Source organism: Anabrus simplex, chromosome 1, assembly GCF_040414725.1.
Source record: "Anabrus simplex isolate iqAnaSimp1 chromosome 1, ASM4041472v1, whole genome shotgun sequence".
Lineage (NCBI taxonomy): Eukaryota > Metazoa > Arthropoda > Insecta > Orthoptera > Tettigoniidae > Anabrus > Anabrus simplex.
In genome coordinates this window covers 39984077-40004646 of record NC_090265.1, presented here as the reverse complement: position 1 = coordinate 40004646, position 20570 = coordinate 39984077, and positions in this window count along the sequence as shown.

Here is a 20570-nt window from a genome sequence, read left to right as displayed (position 1 = left end):
TATTATTATTATAGCCCCAGCATTTTCCTGGTGTGAAAGTGGGAAACCACGAAAAAAATCATCTTCATCGCTGTCAACAGCGGGGTTTGAACCTATTATCTCCCGGATGAAAGCTCACAGCTGTGTGCCCCTAAGCGCGCGGCCTACTCGCCCGGTGCTCATGAACAAGAGTCAGTGAGAACTATGAGAATACGTACATGCTACAACATGAATTATTTATTCAGCTTACGGTACAAGTTAAGCCGGGCACAAATTGAGTAACACGTGACAACAGCAAATAATTTACAAAATAGAATAAATATAAAAAGTCAAGGTAAAACATAAAGTAGAAAATGAGAGAGATTTGTACAATACAGAAAAAGAGAATGAATTAGTATAAAAGTACAGAAATGATGTAATATATAAGTAAATACATAAATTAACAAATGAAAACTGAAAACTAAGGATGACCAGTTATTGCAACTACTGAATAGCAGTTGTTGAAGCTGTCAGGTCGTCGATAGTTCCGCGGAAGGCTCTGTGTGGGCATCTGAAGGTGATGTGTCGCATAAATTGCAGTGTATATACGAATTAGAAAAATCTAGCATCCAACATAACTGAAACTCACCTCTGAAGCAAGCACGAGTTTTACGTGTGGCATTACTGCTTCACTCGTCTGTATACAGTCCAATTATCTCTTCCTGTTCGTTTTTCCCCCTTATCGATCTCCATCGAGTTCGTCATTCTTTGCACCGAGCTGCAAGTGAATGCGAAGCTGTCCTTGTTGACAGAAACAAATAAATATAGCTAGGGCTGTAGTCGAAAAGTTTTCGTAGGGTATACCGGAAGTCAGGGCGTGACAAATCTCGGATGCCAGACAACCCTGGCGTTTAAAATTAGTGGGTTACAGCTAGTTATAATAAACTTCCCTCAATTTGGCATGAATCGGGCATATAGAAGACATTTTATGATGACAGAGATGAAAAAATATTTTAATGCACTAGTTTGAAAATATTCCCTTGCTTACACAGTGGTTTTCTACTGGACCTACTTCCTCCTCATCATTAAAAACCTTGAATTGGTGTATTTTGCAGTTGGGTGCTTTTGCATCCACGTCATGCTGAAATCAGCCAATTGGACAGGCATTTGAATGTATGAACATACTAGTATATAAGCCTGCCTTAGACAGTCGAAATTACTATTCATAAAGTAATTGGAAATTCTAAATGGACTATAAATATATCTTATGAATAAGTGTTACGTCCGCCTCTGACGTGTAGTGGTTAGTGTGATTAGCTGCCACCCCCGGAGATCCGGGTTCGATTCCCGTCTATGCCACGAAATTTTTAAAAAGTGGTATGAGGGCTGGAACAGGGTCCACTCAGTCTCTGGAGGTCAACTGAGTAGAGGGGGGTTCGATTCTCTCCTCAGCCATCCTGGAAGTGGTTTTCAGTGGATTACCACTTCTCTTTCAGGCAAATGCCGGGATGGTACCTAACTTAAGGCCACGGCCGCTTCCTTCCCTCTTCCTTACCTATCCCTTCCAAACATCCTATCCCCCACAGGGCCCCTGTTCAGCATAGCAGGTGAGGCCGCCTGGGCAAGGTACTGGTCCTCCTCCCCAGCTGTATCCCCGGACCCACAGAGGTGGAATCCCTCGCGGAGTCCGAGGGAAAAACCAACCCTGGAGGGTAAACAGATTAAGAAAGAAAGAAAGAAAGAAAGAAAGACAACCTTATAACTGGCACCAATTTCCGTTGTTGAAACCTCGTTTTCTCAATATCGCTTTGAATGATAGACAGACAGAATTATATAGGTATATACTAGAAGGCTGCAGACGTAAGCAACGAGTAGTGATGAACTTAAATAAGTGATGTCTGAAAATGTTCACAATTACGAGGGTAGCTGGAGAGTTAAATACTACTGAATTAAAAAGAAAAGACCCTCTAATGAGGGAAATTAAGCAGAGGATACACGGCCTATACTCGCGTGTACCGTCAACTACAGCCCTGATTATAGCCAGTTCTTCATACAGAAACTATAACCTACAATGATTATTGCGATCTTCACAGTTCAGGAGGTCTTCGATGAGGCAGGAATAACGTGAATTTCTACTAAAGAAGGCCATGGATCTCGTCAACGCTATTTCATTAAATATTAGTCACAGAAGGCCTCGGATCCTTCAGTGTTATTCCATCATCTATCACTATTCAGAAGGCCATGGATCTCTCAAGGTTATTTCATCATCTATTAATGTTTAAAAGGCATTCGATATCTTAGCGCATTTTTTCATTTTTTACAATTTTGCTTTACGTCACATTGAGGCAGTTAGGTCGTATGGCGACGATGAGATACGAAAGGGCTACGAGTGGGAAGGAAGTGGCCGTATACTTAAGGTACAGCCCCAGCATTTTCCTGGTGTGAAAATGGAAAATCACGGAAAACCATCTCCAGGGCTGCCGGCAGTGGGGTTCGAACTCACTATCTCCCGAATGCAAGTTCACAGCTGCGTGACCCTGAACGAACGGCCACTTGCTCGGTTCAACGTTATTCATCATATACTATTATTATTACTATTATTATGATTCAGAACGCCATGGATCTTGTTAACATTATATTATCAAGTATTACTATTCGGAATACCATGAATCTCAATTACGTTATTCCAGAACGTATCATTTCCCAGGAGGCCATGGGCGACGTTGTTGTAAACAGATGAGCCCATCAGTCTCGAGATCCGGTCACACTGTGAACTGTTTCACCTCAAATAATAAACATGCTAAGAAAATATGTCTAAAAATATACATAATAAGCTGTTGCGTCTCTGCCGTGTTAAAAAACAAGGAGAAATTCTTTACGTTTCACAGAGAATTTTGCTCCGCGTCTTCAGGTGAAAATCTCGTCTGCTCAGGAGCACGACTTCTCTAATAATGACGTTTTGAATTTAAGAATTCTGTACTTTGGTGTATTGTAAGTGGTACTTTCGTTCGTCACCAGATGGCTCACTGTGCGCTAGCCTTCTGAGCTGAAATGAAATGGCGTATGGCCAGGCAGCCTTACTAATAATAAATAGAACAATTTAATTTTCATTTAATAAATTAAACAATTATTTGCTCAAATGATATTTTCCTACTTCACAAATCTCTACTGAAAATCTCACCCCACATGTCAACTGGTGGAGATGGTTGCTGGATCCCGTACCTGCTATGTAAGATTACTACAATGTGATGCAGATGTGTATTAAGTAGCTTACATTAAACATTTTTATTATTTTAGTTTCCAGCTACATGACTAAATGGTTAGCGCGCTGGCCTTTGGTTTAAGGAGTCTCGGGTACGATTCCCAGCTGGATCAGGGATTTCAACCTTCATTGGTTAATTCCGATGATTCGGGGGCTTGGCGTGTGTGTGCGCGCCGTCTTCAGCATTAGAATCATAGGTAGGGCCCCAACATCACAGAAGCCCAAGTCACCTTCTTCTTCTTCTTCTGAGCCTTCTTCAACAGCAGCCTCTCACCTAGAATCGAATTACGTAGGCTATGACCACCATTAGGTATTCAACCATTCAACCCATTAAAAATCCTCCTACTCGGCACTACTATTCTCCTTGCCTCAGTCACTTGAGTCCAACAGAGCCACAGGGAAATTATAGTCTAGCTATCCAAAGTCCATTCTGCACAATCTTAATAGGTATCTACTGTACTTCACCATCCTTGAAGCCTATGAATATACTGAAGTCCTTTCACTATTAGTGACGCTGTGCACGGATCAACTTTCTTTATAGCAATCGGGTTCTCTGGAGGCCACCGGCCATTAAAATATATTTTAGTGCCATTTTTCGTCATTTTTCAATGCTTATTTTAATTATCTTACTGCCTATTTCCCAAATTTTAAGTGCTTATTTGCCTGTTTATTTTAGCCATTAAAAATGTCTGAACTTCCGGATTCTAATATCGTTTACCATTGATATCTGCAAACATCTTGAGAAGAATGAATGATGAAATATGCCGCCACCAACAGCTACACTGCGTACAGAAAGCACGGCCCACTTCGCACTGCAGCTAGGGAATTGAAAGGAAATGCCGGCGGCCTGCGGTGGACGGCCATGGATAACACACGCCATCCATGCGTCATTTTGTTTTGAATGTCTCTGAATAGACTGCTCGCATTTCACCAGCTGATGACAAATGTGTGCGGGCGTTATCGCTAGCGGCCATCCGCACTCTTGTAGTAACCTCAGCCCCGGGCTCGCTGCTCTCAGAAACAATACGGACGTAACCCAGAACCTTCTCACTCTCAGTGACAGAGGAATATCCACAAAGAATGCCGACCACAACAAACTTACTGCAGATTTATGGTACATGGAACAGGGAATAATAATAATAATAATAATAATAATAATAATAATAATAATAATAATAATAATAATAATAATAATAATAATAATAATAATAATAATTTGTTTTACGTCGCACCGACCGAGTCAGGTCCTGTGATGACGATGGGACAAGACAGGGCTCTCACCGAGCAAAGAGATGCGCGGTTTGGGTCACAAAGTTTGCATTCGGGAGATAGTGGGTTTGAATCCCTCTGCCGGCAGCCCTGAAGCTGGTTTTCCGTGGTTTCCCATTCTCACTCCGGACAAATGCAGCGGCATTACTGCTTCCTTCCCACTCCTAGCCCTTTCCTATCCCATCGTCGCCATAAGACCTATCTATGTCTGTGTGCCGTGAAGTAAATCGTAGGTCAGGCCTCCCAGCATTTGCTTGGCTGGGAATGGGAAATCACAGAAAACCATCTTCAGAGGTACTGACAGTTGGGTTCGAACCCGCAGTCTTCCGAATGTAACCTAACAGCCACTCGCCTCGAACCGCGTAGCGACATGAAACGGACCTCAGCTCTACGATCTATGACTGAGGTTTAATTAATTTTTGTCGGGTGAACACCAGATGTGTCACAAGAGACCATTGACCTCTCTACATGAAGCGCCGAATGGGCATATACCTGCCTTTCAAAAATCCCACCACATCTGTCGCTGCCGAGCTGAATGGCTCAGGCCGTTGGGGTGCTGGCCTCCTGACCCCAACATGGCAGGTTCGATCCTGGATCAGTCCGGTGGTATTTGAACGTGCTGAAATACGTCAGCCTCGTGTCGGTAGATTTACTGGCACGTAAAAGAACTCCGGGACCAAATTCCGGCACCTCGGCGCTCCGAAAACCGGAAAGAAAGTAGTTAGTGGGACGTAAAACAAATAATAATAATAATAATAATAATAATAATAATAATAATAATAATAATAATAATAATAATAATAATAATAATAATAATAATATTAATAATAATAGTTATTATTACATCTGGCGGGTATGAATTAGCGACATTGTGACACTCTACCACGGATCCACGGGCGGATGTAATGAATATTCTAACGTCGTGGAATTCTCTCTCAGTGTGTGTGGGGTATTCCAAATTATTGGCCTTAAAAAAGAAATCTTTGGTTATACAAAAGCTTGAAAATTTTATTTAATTACAAATTTTAATTTGTAAAACAAGTCCATAAATGTGTTGTAGTAAAGTAATAAAAGCAGTAAAAAGAAACGTGCAGTTACATGATTGCTTAAGCTGTCTGTCCCTCCTAAAAGATTGTCCAAAACTTCAACATACAGTATCTTATTTGAAGATTTCATGTTAGCCACACTTCTGTGTCCACTTTGGCAGACCATTGATTGGCTTATATTACCAAAGAGAAATTCAGCTGCACAATGCGTCACCTATGTATTTACACTATGAGTCAGACTACCTCCCCTTCAGGCGGCCAAGGTCAAGCCACACTACCACCCGCTACAGTGAGGCGTAGTTACTCAATAGTAACTCACAACAAACTACCCTAGCCTCACATCATAATCAATCGTCAGAAGTGTAACAAGTAGTGGGCCTGCTCCACGCACAAACAGAGTAATAGGTGATTTGTGTTTTTAGCTATTGTGATTTCTTTTTTTTCTAAAGAGACGTACCAGAACGCCATTCCGGCGAGTTGCATCTGAAATCGAGTCCTGGTTACAAGTGCACCGTCAACAGTGGCGATTAGGGGGGCGGGGGCGGGCAGCTGCCCCTGCTCCCTCCCCCCCGCCCCACTTTGTTGTGTAAACATTACGTTTTCATTCCATATTAGCCGGCTGGAACTAGGAATTATTAAAACAAGCCCTGCCGTCTTATCTCCCAATTATTGCCTTAACAAATTAACGAAATTATTAGCGGAAATGTCGTTTGTCCGGGTAACCGATCTGCATAGTGCCACAGCAAGTGGTGGACACTTTGCATGCGCTGTGAGGAAGGGTAGCAGGGGTATAGTTTTTGCCAAGGTCATGGACACTGAGGTATGATCCACACGCTTGCCGCGCACATTCGTCAGTCTGGCAGTCTCTTTAGTCTCTTGTTAGCTTCTTATGTGTAGTCAAGGAATAAGGTAAGGGTTATTCTGCCCGAAGGCAGGTCCGAACCTCCGCAGAGGTGTTCCTGAGCCGGAGTTTACGTGCGGTAGGGTGGCCAATTCCTTTCCGCTCCTCCATTCCCTTACCCCCGACCAACAGCGCGTAGCAACCCATCCAACTCCTGACCACGCCCAATGTTGCTTAACTTCGGAGATCTCACGGGATCCGGTGTTTCAACACGGCTACGGCCGTTAGTCAAGGAATAAATTATTTTTTATTGTATAATCACCCCATACTTGTATTTAATTGTAATACGTGTGTAATATTTTTCCTTTGGTGAAAGTTTTACTGTGTAATATTGAATCAAAATCTCAAAAACATTGGTAAACTGTCAACCTTTTTCTCTCTGTCGAAATTCCCTCAGAGAGCATCAAAAAACTTACCATTTTGTAGCTTTCTTTTTCAGTTTTGAAGTACACAACCCCCTCTCACCCGTTATATTAAATCCGGGTACGTTTTTTGTGCCCTGGCCACCTTCCCCCCCCTCCACTTCTAATTCCCAAACGCCGATACTGTGAAGTGGTTCAGTGACTGGTTTGTTCATATAAAGCAGTTCATCGAAGAAGGTTGAAAATATTATGTAAACATATGACGCCGTGTGACAAGACTTTTGGAACATTTTTTTCAAATATAGACCCCTACCGAATGACACTGTGTAAATACACTCATGATTCGGAAATTTTTACGCATTGCACACATGAAATATTTCATGTCCACATTAAACTGAACAACAAGGGGTGAATTACAAAATTTAAAAAAATATTCCGTCCACCTCTGTGGTGTAGTGGTTAGTGTGATTAGCTGCCACCCCTGGAGGTCCAGATTCGATTCCCGACTCTGCCACGAAATTTGAAAAGTGGTAGGCCTACGAGGGCTGAAACGGGGTCCACTCAGCTTCGGGAGGTCAACTGAGTAGAGGAGGGTTCGATTCCCACCTCAGCCATCCTGGACGTGGTTTTCCGTGGTTTCCCACTTCTCCTCCAGGCAAATGCCGGGATGGTACCTAAGTTAAGGCCACGGCCGTTTCCTTCCCTCCTCCTTGTCTATCCTTTCCAATCTTCCCATCCCCCACCAAGGCCCCTGTTCAGCATAGCAGGTGTGGCCGCCTGGGCGAGGTACTGGTCATTCTCCCCAGTTGTATCCCCCGACCCAATGTCTTACGCTCCAGGACACTGCCCTTGAGGTGGTAGAGGTGGGATTCCTCGCTGAATCCGAGGGAAAAACGAACCCTGGAGGGTAAACAAATTAAGTAAGTAAAAAAAAAAAAAACTTCCCCTTAGTTTTTCAGTCAAATTTGCAATGATAGTCTGTGAGGTCATATTATGTTGAATTAACTTTCACGTCAAGTGTACAGTATAATAACATAGCTGGCAGGTAGGGAAATGCTCGCCTGAACTTATGGAAGGATTTAATAAGGAAATTTGAGACGGGATCAAAGAAAATGAACCGGGTGATGCTAATTAATACACACATGTGATGTGACACAGGGCTCTTTGAAGTCAGCCGACACCACGCTCATTAGCTCTTCTCTGTTTTTATCCGCTCAACTGTGCTGTTTATTGGCTATTGTTGGCATGGGTGGAGGGGTACACACGCAGAAGACAAAGTCTGCTTGAAGACGGCAGAATCGGCCTGTAATAAGATAAAAGTGTTTTCCTTCTATTTGTTGTCTCTATAGACCTTAGTTGAATGCAGACATTTGAATTTGTTTGCGTTTAATGGAGTTTTGAGGGGGAAACGTCACAAATTTGAAAAAAACTCACACTTTTTTGTGTGTGTGTGGGGGGGGGAGATATTTTAGCCAGGGGTTCCCTTGAGGGTTGCGGGAGGAGATTTAGACATTAAAATTATTTGTGTTTAGTTTTATGATGTTTAGTTTGATGACAGTAAAAACAGTACTTTTGCAAAATATTTTGGGGGGTACCAGGTTTATTTTTTGGGGACGTATGATGTTCTAAATGTAGAGTTCTGCGCAGATGCGGATATCCGCGAAGTTAGTGTCTTAGCGGATGCAAACTGCATGGCAGTGCAGATAGTTTTGCTGATAATTTCGAAATAATTATGTTATCGATTTCCACTCAGGTATACTCTAAAAATCTCAACAAACCTGTCTGTCATACATTTCATGCAGTTATTATTGCTTGTGGTGAGGCTACCTTTGACATTGGTGTGGGAAAATAGTGATATATAACGAGCCTTGAGAGCATAAAGCCGTAAATCTGGCGTAAGCCTAACTGGCTCCTGCCCGCAATTACAGGAAGGAAGGAACAAAGTTTCAGAAAGACAACCGCTCAGTATGTCGGTAGTTCTGACAAGAGGAAATCTCTGTTTTTCTTTACAATTTGTTTTATGTCACATCAGCACAAATAGGTCATACGGTATCGATGGGATAGGAAAGGCCTCGGAGTGGGAAAGAAGCGGCCGTGGCCTTAATTAATGTACAGATTTGCCTGGTGTGAAAATGGGAAACTACGGAAACCATCTTCAAGGCTGCCGGCAGCGGGGTTCGAACCACTATCTCCCGGATGCAATCTCACAGCTGCGTGCCCCTAACCGCACGGCGAACTCATCCGGTTTTCGAAATTTGAGAATTTATTTATGCGAAGTAATCTTGTGGTTAATACGTTACGAAAATATCGAACTGAAAGACTTAAAGGCATATTCGTTATATTTTGTACAATAAAAGTATGACTACAAAGTGAGTTGGCCATGCAGTTGACAGTCCTGGGTTTTCCGTAGTTTCCCATTTTCACACCAGCCAAATGTACTGGCTTTGTACCTTAATTAAGGCCCGGCCGCTTACCTCTCACTCCTAGCCCTTTCCTACCCCATCGTCGCCATAAGACCTATCTGTGCGGGTGAGACGCAAAGCAAATTGCAAATTTAAAAAAAAGGGAAAATGACTTTAGGAGACATCTATTTATAGCATAAAATGTTGTTGAACAGGTTGTGTGTTGAAGCTGGCGCACGACCGCAAACAAGCCGCATGAGAGCACCAGCTGATTGCTACAACAGCCGACATCCTGTGATGCCATGTACCAAACATTGCCCCAGTCCTTCGGCACGCCACAAACACAAGTGAACACGCTTCACGTAGCCTCCCCTCAATGACTCAACCAGGAAGCCTCCAGAAGGCTTCGCTTATCATATCCGGGCCGTCACCCCTCGGCACTGTACTTGAAACATGGAATCAATTCAAATTTGCGTGTGTCGCAGCGGGTATAATGAAGCCAGCTGCAATTACCAGCAGTTTGAATCATAACCCCCGCGGGAAGGGCGCACAGCGAAGTAGCTATCGACACACAATGTATGGGGCCCCCGAGAAAATGTAGCGCGCGCTGAATTAACTTGGAGAACGTATGGATCATTTTTCAGAGAAAGTTCCTTCTCCTCTTTCTTCTCCCTCGCGATTCACAGTCACAATTTATGCGACTGGAGCTGAAAGAAAAAGAGGGCTTTACACCTGTTAACACCAGGAAATAGAAGTCCTCTATATTCATTTCATTTTAATAGCCTTTCGTGACATCCAATGTATAGGAACGGGTTATCGTGCACACTGGACCAGAAGCCAAACTCGGCACAGAATATCCTGGGAAGAAAAACCTCATTTATACTAGAACACAGCAGCGAACGAGAATCTATTATATTGGCGGTATAAATCAATTCCGGGGAAAAGCCGCGTACGATAAACTCTCAAATTCTAAAAGTACGATATCCAATCCACACTTTTTAAGATAAACAACCACTTTTATTCCCAGCCTTGGTGTAGTTCGAACAATTTTTCTACTTTTTTCTTTTTTGGTTCAACTTCGTACTAACAAATCAAAGGTTTTGGTGATGGAAAGACGGGAATGGGATAGGACTGTGGAGGTAGCTGTCAAGGCCTTAATTAAGATACAGCCCCAGCATTTGTCTGGTGTGAAAAATGGGAAACCACGGAAAACCATCTTCAGGGTTGTCGACGGTGGAATTCGAACCCATCGTATCCCGAATTTAAAGACTATTTTCATTTAAAAGGCCAGATGTTTACACAGTTGTGCACCTTATAAAGACAACCGCAGCAAAACCACCACTATCCCCATTGTTTTCATTCATTACTAGGTGTAGAACCCGGCGTAGCTCGCCTATATTTTTCAATGTATAGTTTTAGGATTTGCATTACCTGTTAATTATTTATGTGAAATGCATTATTCTAGATTTCATTATTGTGACGCTGATTGATATTTTATTAAGTATTGTGTGGTTTTAGAGTTATTGTTCAGTGCTTAATTTTAAATTTTAATTTAAGATTGTTATTTTTCTCGCGTTAAACTTTGTGCTTGTGGCAGCTCAGATTGTCTGTGAAGTAGATGATCCTTTCAAATAAATTATAAAAAATTTGATAGTTTTACGTACTTCAGCGTCGCGCTATAGATATGATGAACCAAGCAAGTGGCTATGCGGTTAGGATCACGCAGCTGTGAGCTTGCATTCGGGAGACAGCTGGTTCGAATCCCACTGTTGGCAGCCCTGAAGATGATTTTGCGTGGTTTCCCGTCTTCACTCCAGCAAATGCTCGGGTTGTACCTTAATTAAGGCCACGGCCGCTTCCTTCTCACTCCTAGTCCTTTCCTCTCCCATCGCCACCATAAGATCTATCTGTGTCGGAGCGACATAAAACAAAGTGTAAAAAATTAGATATAATGTACAGGATTCCAATCTTCATTGGGACTGCCACCAGTCAGCCTAGCTACCTCGAAAACTGTGCATTCAACACTAATCTAGGTCCTTTTGAACACTGTATTATTCACCTCTTCTCAACCCGGTGCTTCCATGCCTATGGGGCGTAACTTGGACTTAACAGGCATCCAGAGTGTCACAACTCACTTCACAGACCATAACACTATGGATTCCACACTAATGTTGGTCATTTACGAATATTTTTACATGTCATCCCCACCTCACCTCCACCCTTAGAGGTGTCTTACCCTGACCGTAATTTTTCAGATAATAAACCATATGTGTACTAAGTTTAGTTTGATTTGTATAAACTAATCATTATACAATATGTGAAGTGAAATTTTGTAATTTCTTATTTTGACGTCGACTGATACTTTACGGATTCCATGTGTTCGAGATCTATGTTGGAACAAAAACACACCCACCCATTCATATATATATATACACACACTTATGAATTTTCTACAATATGATAGTCCATATGCTTTATTCCTCCACATTTCTCGATCTTATGCATCTTGCTCACAACCCTCTACTATCCATGCTCCTGAGTCTATCATTCATCCACTTTTACCTGGGGTTTGCCAGTTTCCTGTTGCCCTCAGCTTCACAGTTTAGCACAATCTTGGGGGTTCTGACATTTGTCAAACTTTTCACCTGTTCAGACCATTGTTATCTTCTTCCTTCAATCAAATCCAATACATCTCTGCCCTCGTGATTTCCCTGATTCAAGTTTTTCGTACTATCCCAATGAGGACAAGGAATTTAAAAGAAATGTTATTAAAACTAAGAAATATATAATACAGAGCAATTCAAAATGATGGACCCGATTTCATAAATTTATTCTGAGAAATCTAATAAACATATCGTAATGTGAGAGATGTGCTGAGAACGGTAAACTCTCAAAGTTTTTCAGCCATATCACAAGTCTTCTATGTGAGCACCTCACGTAACACGACATACATCAAGCCGATAGTCCATCTCCTGCCAAACCTTGGATAGAGTGTCGCGATCAATCTCTGCGATGGCTGCTGTGATGCGGGCACGAAGGTCGTCCAATGTTAGTGGACGAGGTGGTACGTAAACACGATATTTTACGAAACCCCACAAGAAAAAATCACATGGGGTTAAGTCGGGGAACCCGGTGGCCAACGAATGAGAGTTCGATCCTCTTGAGATGCAAGACCTATCCAGCGTTGTGCCAATGTCTCGTTGAGATGGCTCCGAACGTTGCCATGGTAATTTGGAGGGGCACCATCCAGTTGAAGGATGAAATCTGCACTATCCTCTTCGAGCTGTGGCAGGAGCCATTGTTGCAGCATATCAAGAAAAACATTTCCTGTCACAGTAGGTTCAATGAAGAAAAAGGGTCCATAAACCTTCTCATGGGAAATGGCACAAAACACATTCATCTTGGGAGAATCGCGTTGGTGTTCCACAACTTGATGGGGATTAGAAGTTCCCGAGATCCTTACGTTGTGACTATTCACAGTCCCGTAAAGGTTAAAAGTTGCTTCATCACTGAAATTACCCTTTCGGAGAACCCATCCTCTTCCATTAATGCGAGAACATCAGTACAGAAGGACGCTCGAGCAGCATAATCAGTGTGTTTTAAGGCCTGCACCAGTTGCAAGCGGTAGGGTTTCATTCGTAAACGTTTCCGTGGAAAGCGCCAAACAGTTGCCTGTGGAAGTTCAAGTTGCCTCGCTGCGCGGTAGGTGGACTTGTGCGGACTCCGCACGAAAGTGGCGCGAACACGTTCCACTGTCTCTTCCCCGGTCGACTTTCGCGTACAGATGCAGCCCGTGTCTCTGAATTTTGCATACCACGCACGGATGGCTTTTCCAGTAGGTGGATCTCTTCCATACCTGGTACGGAAATGCCGTTGAACACTAATCACAGATTTGTTTACATGGTAATCAAACACACAGAACGTCTTCTGCTCTCCAGCCGCAGCCATTTTCTTTACTCGCTTCCTGCGCGCTCGTAACGGCTGAAAATCAAACTACGTGGGATGAAATTTAAATTCAACTAAACTTTGAGAGTTTGCCTTTCTTTGCGCATATCTCACAGCATGATATGTTCATTAGATTTCATGTCCGACTCGTTGGCTGAATGGTCAGCGTACTGGCCTTCGGTTCAGAGGGTCCCGGGTTCGATTCCCGGCCGGGTCGGGGATTTTAACCTTCACTGGTTAATTCCAGCGGCTCGGAGGATGGGTGTTTGTGCTGTCCCCAACATCCCTGCAACTCACACACCACACATAACACTAACACGCAGTTACCTACACATGGCAGATGCCGCCCACCCTCATCGGAGGGTCTGCCTTACAAGGGCTGCACCCGGCTAGAAATAGCCACACGAAATTATTATTATTATTATTATTATTATATTTATATTTCATAGAATAAATTTATGAAATCGGGTCCATCATTTTGAATTGCACTGTATTATATTAAATTGAAAAACATTCAGCTTATAGATTTCTCCACAGAGTCATCATCTTCCGCTCCATTCAAGTCGATGCAAGCTTGAATTCTTAATCAACAGAGCGAGTTCGTCGTGCGATTTGGGTCGTGTAGTTGTGAGCTTGTATTCAGGAAATGGTGGGTTTGAAACCCATCGTCGGCAGCCCTGAAGATGGCTTTCCCTGGTTTCCAATTTTCAGCCCAGGCAAATGCTGGAGCTGTACCTTAATTAAGGCCATGGCCGCTAGCATACTAATCCTACCAATTTGCCATCCTTGCGTCGCAGAAAAAAACCTTCAACGTGTTTAGCGCGATGTTAAACAACTAGTGAAACCAAAGGAAACAATCTGAATCTGACGTTATCGCTTGGCCTTCCGCATAACCCAATGCGAATTAAATTGAACTCCTCAATAATGACGTGACTCAGATGAGCTTTATTTTAAACACCTTGCTTGTTCACTTTATCCCATAAATACCCCTCAAGGAGGAAATCGAGTGGTGTAAGTTTGGGCGATCCTGCGGGCCATTCAATATGACACCCGACGTTCAACCCACGTGTTTAGAAACCCTTCATCAAGGCGTTCTCGTACCGCCATATCGCAATGTGGGGAGCTCCGTCTTGCTGCCACATCACACGTGTTCGAAGTCATTCCGTGGCAGTAACAGTGGACCACCATCGTTTCGCAGCAGTTTCAGATTTCTCCTGCGATATTCCTGGCCAAAAAGAAAGGCTCGAGCTTGATTACGGCCTGTGAGAACTGACTCGAGACTCTCTGATTTCTTCTGATAACAAACACTTCCTGTTTAAATTAATGGCTTTTTTTCCGGAATGATTGTGTGTACAGTGGAATTTAGATAATTCGAACTTCTATACTTCGAAATCGTCTTTAATTCGAATATTCTCCTTTGTCCCTAACATTTTCTATGTTAACAATGTTAAAAAACATGGATAATTAGAATTTTATTTTGGTTAAATCGAATATTTTACCTCAACGATAGAGCACAGCATTGTATTTCACAACCCGTGTTTTCTCACCAGTAGGCTGGACTGTGTAGGAGTGGGCTAAAGGTTGCGTCACAGAGTCAAGCGGTCGAGTATGCTTAGTGATTACGGCGCCGTTACGAGGGACTGCGTTGTTTGAGATTTCTGCTGGATCTTTTATTGAGCGTGGATCGTGTGACAATGTTCTTGTCAAAACCCAAGGGGTAAAAATCATTAACTTTAGCCGAAAAGGTAGCAGTGATTAGGGAAGTGGAGAAGGGTCTAAAGACGAAATCTGAAATTGTTAAGGAGTTCGAAATCCCACCTCACACGCTATCGACTTATTTAAAAAATAAAGACAGCATTTTAAGCAGTGGAACTATCATTGGGAAAGTCCGAGAAAGGACAAGAGAACTGGACAACCCAGATGTAGACAAATGTGTTTTGAAATTGTTCAAGCAGACTCAGACAAGAATTCCGATCAGTGGCACTATTTTACGAGGAAAGGCTGAACAGTTTCCCTTTGTACTGGGGATACATTTTCAAAGGCAGCACAGGATGGCTGGATGGTTTCAGGGAACGGAACAAAATTTCTTTTAAATCTGTTTTTTGTTTGGGCGAGAGAATTTATTCAATAAAGCAACCTATGATCTCTATTGGCGTTAAGACTAACACGTGCGGTATCTTCAGTACTTATAAACGTCTAAAGACGAAATACTGTACTGTATCTATAAACTGATAAAGTAGATTGTAAAATATGTATGTATATGCCAATAATATCATCTAAGACGAAGTTGCTTTTGTAAAATGTAATGTTTAAGTTATTTTTGTAACCTTTTTGCTTAATTCGAATCTGAGGATAATTCAAACATTTTAATGGGCCCTTGAGGTACGAATTATTCAAATTCCAATATATTTTGGGTTCTGGAGGTCCATACAGTTCCGTCATTTGGCGCATCCGAAACATTTTTCGAGAAGGAATAAACATTGTAGTCCTTTCTTCAAAGGCCGTCTCGATTTCGCTACTTTCTCCAACAATGTACTGGGACAAACTATGAATGCAGAGGTAAAACAAAACAAAGAAAGACTGGTGAAATAAAAAAAAAGCGTATTTTATCTATGTAATCACATAATTAAACATATTCAAAGATTTTCCCTTTACCTCGCGGCCACCCTGTATAACAGTAGTCAGAAGGCGATGAGTAGCTGATTTATGAACAGAGCTCGGGAACAGGCTAGATATGAACTACTTCTGGCTCTGAAGTTTAAACTCGTTTGAAGTGGTTCAAAACTCGTGCAGCTAATTTTACTTTCAGCCTCAGTTTCCTTGTAATTTATATGTAAATTCTGATTTCGTTTTCTAAGTGCATCCCTTCATTTCTGTTTCAACTTATTTTAACACCTCAGCAAATTCAAAACATAATGTAGAATTCTCATGTGTACTTCAAACTTCATACAATTCAGACAGCGTATCCATAACAAGAGACGACCAAACAAAGGCACGTACGACAAAAACTTCAAAATCGTCGATTTTGCATTCACTATAGTTTACCCCTGACGTTCAGAATTTGTGTAACGGAAGTTAGTGTGACGGAAGCGTACCCTAGCAACCGTGCAGATTGCGATGTAAGGTAGTAGTCCAAGAAATATGGACGCACGGTTTGAAAACCGTGCGTAGTGGCCTCCGGGGGGGGGGGGGGGGGGGAGGGGGGAGGGGGGAGGGGGGAGGCGAGTGGGTTAACACTCCCCCCTCGACTTTGTGGAGAAAAATTTATTTTTATTCCATTTTAGGTACCTAAAACTAGGAATTATAAAAACAGCAATTTGTACAAACCCTGTTGTCTTATCACTTAATTATTTCCTTTCATTGTGTCATGTACTTACAGCTGTTCCAGTTTGCACAACTAATTACGATACATCGTGCATATGTGAGAGTTCTGTATATTCAACTTAATTTTGCAATTAAACCTGCTGGTGTGATGGAGAAAAACGGACTTTATATCCTCATTCAGTATGCCTGAAATATGAAAAATCGCCACTTGAATTTTGTAGAATGATCAGAAAGTTCAAACTTGCAAGCTAGTGGTAATGCATAGATTACTTCCCACATTACTCGCCAAGGTTCAGTAACATTTTGCTAATTGCAAAAAAAAAAAATTAAAAATCGTCATACAATTTGAACTTGTTTAACATACTTAATTGCAATTACAATAAACGACAGACGTTTCCTTCATGTAACTCTAACGGCTGTACCTTGTAGAACCTACCACGCCCTTTAAGAATCTATTTTATTTTTTTACAATAGAGTAGAGTCGATGTGAACACGCTACTAACGATATAGTTAACAGTAAACCTGGAAAGAGAAGAAATTATTTGTCTGCCCTCGTTGCATACCCCTGAATCAGACGACACTAACTCCCCCTACTGCCTCTGCGGCGAATAAGCGAATACATTAAGAAAAAGGCAGCCTATACTTTGCCTTCATGGCAGATCTGCTTGATAAGGCTCCCCAGGGCCCCGCACGTTAGCTTCAACTTGGCTGGGAGCTGGGGACCAAATCTCCGTCCTCGTCCTTCCCCTATCTTGAGCTCTTCTGGGAAGCCTAAAGTACTAAGCTCAGTTAATACAATTCCGCTGCTTTTCTGTGTCGAGTTTTATTGTGTCTTCCCCTGTCAACCTTAGGCTGGCGTTCTGCCAAAAACAGGGTTTAGTGTTCTTTGTAAATCTACGACAAATTTCCACTTTTTACCACAATATCCCAGCACAGAGTGACTATATAGGCTACAGAAGGTGAGAATGTAGCGATATAGACAGGTACTATTTAAGTGGTAAATTTGGATCCATTCTCTTTGGAATATAATATAGTATTCATTTATTTGTTAACATGTTTATGGACACGTTTCTGAGCTGGAAGGGGGAGGAAATTAGCATCAACTTAGCGTAGACAGTTTGGCGTGATAAAACATAGACACCGTGATAACCAGCCAATCAGTGTTCGTTATCCATCTTCGTCATCTTCTTCCTTTTCCTCACGTTCTTATCGTGCGCTTTTTTTAGGGTGACTACCAGAGAGTTCCAGGGCGAAAACTATGCTACTTTACTCATCTGTTTCCGAGAAGTGCGAATGAGTCGGATAAACCTCTGGTTTTGCGGTGACGGGGGAAGAAACGATCTGGCTGAGAGACGGTATTCACCATTCATCAGAGAAGAAACCCCTTCGCTGAGATATGGGGTTAAATTTTGAGTCGGAGAGCTATTTACGGAGTGGGTGGGTACGAGAAGCTTCCCTTCTTAACAAACGTGCCCTTTCAGGGGTTAAATTTTGAGTTCAGTTCAGTGTGAGACAGGTATTACATTTTGAAAAGGCGGAATGAATTTCTATTTCATGTTAAAACAGGTCGTAAATAAGCCAGGGGCCGAGATGTTTGAAACTTGTGTTTGGCTTCTTGGTACTTAGGACCCGTTTTAATAGTAGGATGCCAGGGTCTGTTGTATGGCTTAGGAGGATTCTTACAGTGTGCCAGAACACTGCATGTTATATACAGTAGGTACAAATGGCGCTGTGTTTTAAACGACTTTCCACTGTCTTTGACTGGCGTTTTGTCTAGGTCACAGCAAAACCCCATTACCGAAGGCATCAGAATGTTTCTCATGATACGTATCTTGCGAATATTTATGGCCATAAAACTGTGTGTTAATTCAGCGACCATTTTGTTGGACGTAGATCTTGATAGCTATCTTGTGACAAGACGTGGGAATGTTGTGAGCTAGATCAGATGCCATGTTGCTGGACGTAGATAATGATGCTAGATATTGCATTCGCTATCTTCTCTGTTGATGGAGTGAAAGGATGTATTACCCGTACACCGGCATGACATAAGAGGCTACTAACAGGAAACAGCCAACAAATCTGTACTCGGCTCTCTCGTCTTCCCACCACAAAAACTTATCCATGATTCTATGCCTTTCTCTGTTACGGAAACATGTACATCTTCTTCTTCTTTAACCCTTTTCCCCACACGTTGTGGAGTCGCGGGTGCGAATTGTGACACACACGCACACACACACACACACACACACGAGTGTGAATTTAGTCCTGTTTTACGACCGGGTGCCCTTCCCGACGCCAACCCTATGAGGAGGGATGTAATCACTATTGCATTTTTCTGTGGTGGTGAGTAGTGTAGTGTGTTGTCTGAATATGAAGAGATAGTGTTGGGAGAGACGCAGATAACTAGTATCCGCGCCAGGAAAGTTAATCACACGCGATTAAAAACCACAACCCCGCCGAGAATCGAACCCGGAACACTCTGAACCGAAGGCTTCAACACTGACAATTCAGCCAAGGAGTCGGACAACAGAGAAATTTACATGTATTTATTTATTGATGAAGTTATGTGAAGTTATGAAGTTAATGCGAACATCATGGCTTGGAAACATCAAAGAATGGACTGGAATTCACAGTGTTGAAAGACTTTTCCACCTAGCAAGAGATCGTACTGCATTCGCCACAGTGATCGCCAGCGTAAGAGGGACCTGATATAGTACTGTGAAGAAGAAGAACAAGAAGAATGCGTATGAAGGTGTTAACAAACTCGAATCTGCGATCAAATATATTCTGTAAGAAAAAAGTGAGTTCCCAGTCTTATTCTGGCATTACTCTGCTTTCAGGCTGACATCACTACACGGGAGTGAAAGCTGGGTTGACTCATGATATCTTATTCATAATCTTGAAGTAACAGACATGAAAATAGTGAGAATGAGTGCTGTTGTAAGCAGATGGGATCAACAGCAGGAGGGCACTGGCAAAGAGGATATAATGGCTGAGCTGGGAAAGAATTCGATGGATGAGGTCGTGCGTATGATTGGCTTTCGGGGATGGAATCGCGTAAGGTGAGTGTAGGAGAATGGACTCAGTCATGAAAGGTAAGAGGGCAGAGGGAGACCAAGACGCCGATGGTTAGACTCCGTTTTTAATTACTTCACGGCAGAACGTGTGGAAGCAACTAGACGGAGTTACGGAGCTAGCTGCAAACAAAAGATTATGCAGGCACATAATTCACTCACAGAGCCTTGCAGACTGAGTGCTGAAACACACTGCAATCATAAGAAAGCTAGTCAAGTTTCACTGCAACCAATTGGATCGACTGTTCTTCCTCCATCGGGAAACGTTCCTGTAGAATAACACCAAGGGGTCTGCTCAAGGCTTAACGTACCCATCCGACAGAGTAATCAGCACCAACAGCGTCATGTTCCTCAACTCCGTATGAAGACTGCGGAGAGGATTGGAATTGAAACCAGGCCTTTGCACACAGCCTAGTGACCAGCAATCATATATCACAACCTGCCCTACCCTGCTGGCGAACATTCTCATGGTGATGTTTTTATTCACCAAAGGGACTCGAACTCGCTAACCATGGTGTCAGACCATAAAATGTTGACACCTTAACGGTCATGTCAACCAGGTGGGCTGATTAGTATCTTTTTCAACAATTTTCTTTACGTCGCACCGACACAGATAGTTCTTATGGCGACGATGGGATAGAAAAGGCCTAGGAGTTTAAAAAAAGCGGCCGCGGCCATAATTAAGGCACAGCCCAAGCATTTGCTTGGTGTGAAAATGGGAAACCACGGAAAACCATTTTCAGGGCTGCCGAAAGTGGGTTTCGAATCCACCATCTCCCGAATGCAAGATCAAGCTCACAGCTGTGCGCCCCTAATCGAACGGCCAACTCGCTCTGTTCACACCTCTCCTACCTGGCTGGCCAACATTGTGATTGTGATTGTTTTCTTCTCACCAGTCAGACTAGAACCGGATAACAATGGTGTCAGACTATGAAGTCCACCGGGCGAGTTGGCCGTGCGGTTAGTGGCGCGCAGCTATGAACTTGCATCCTGGAGATAGTGGGTTCGAACAACACTGTCGGCAGCC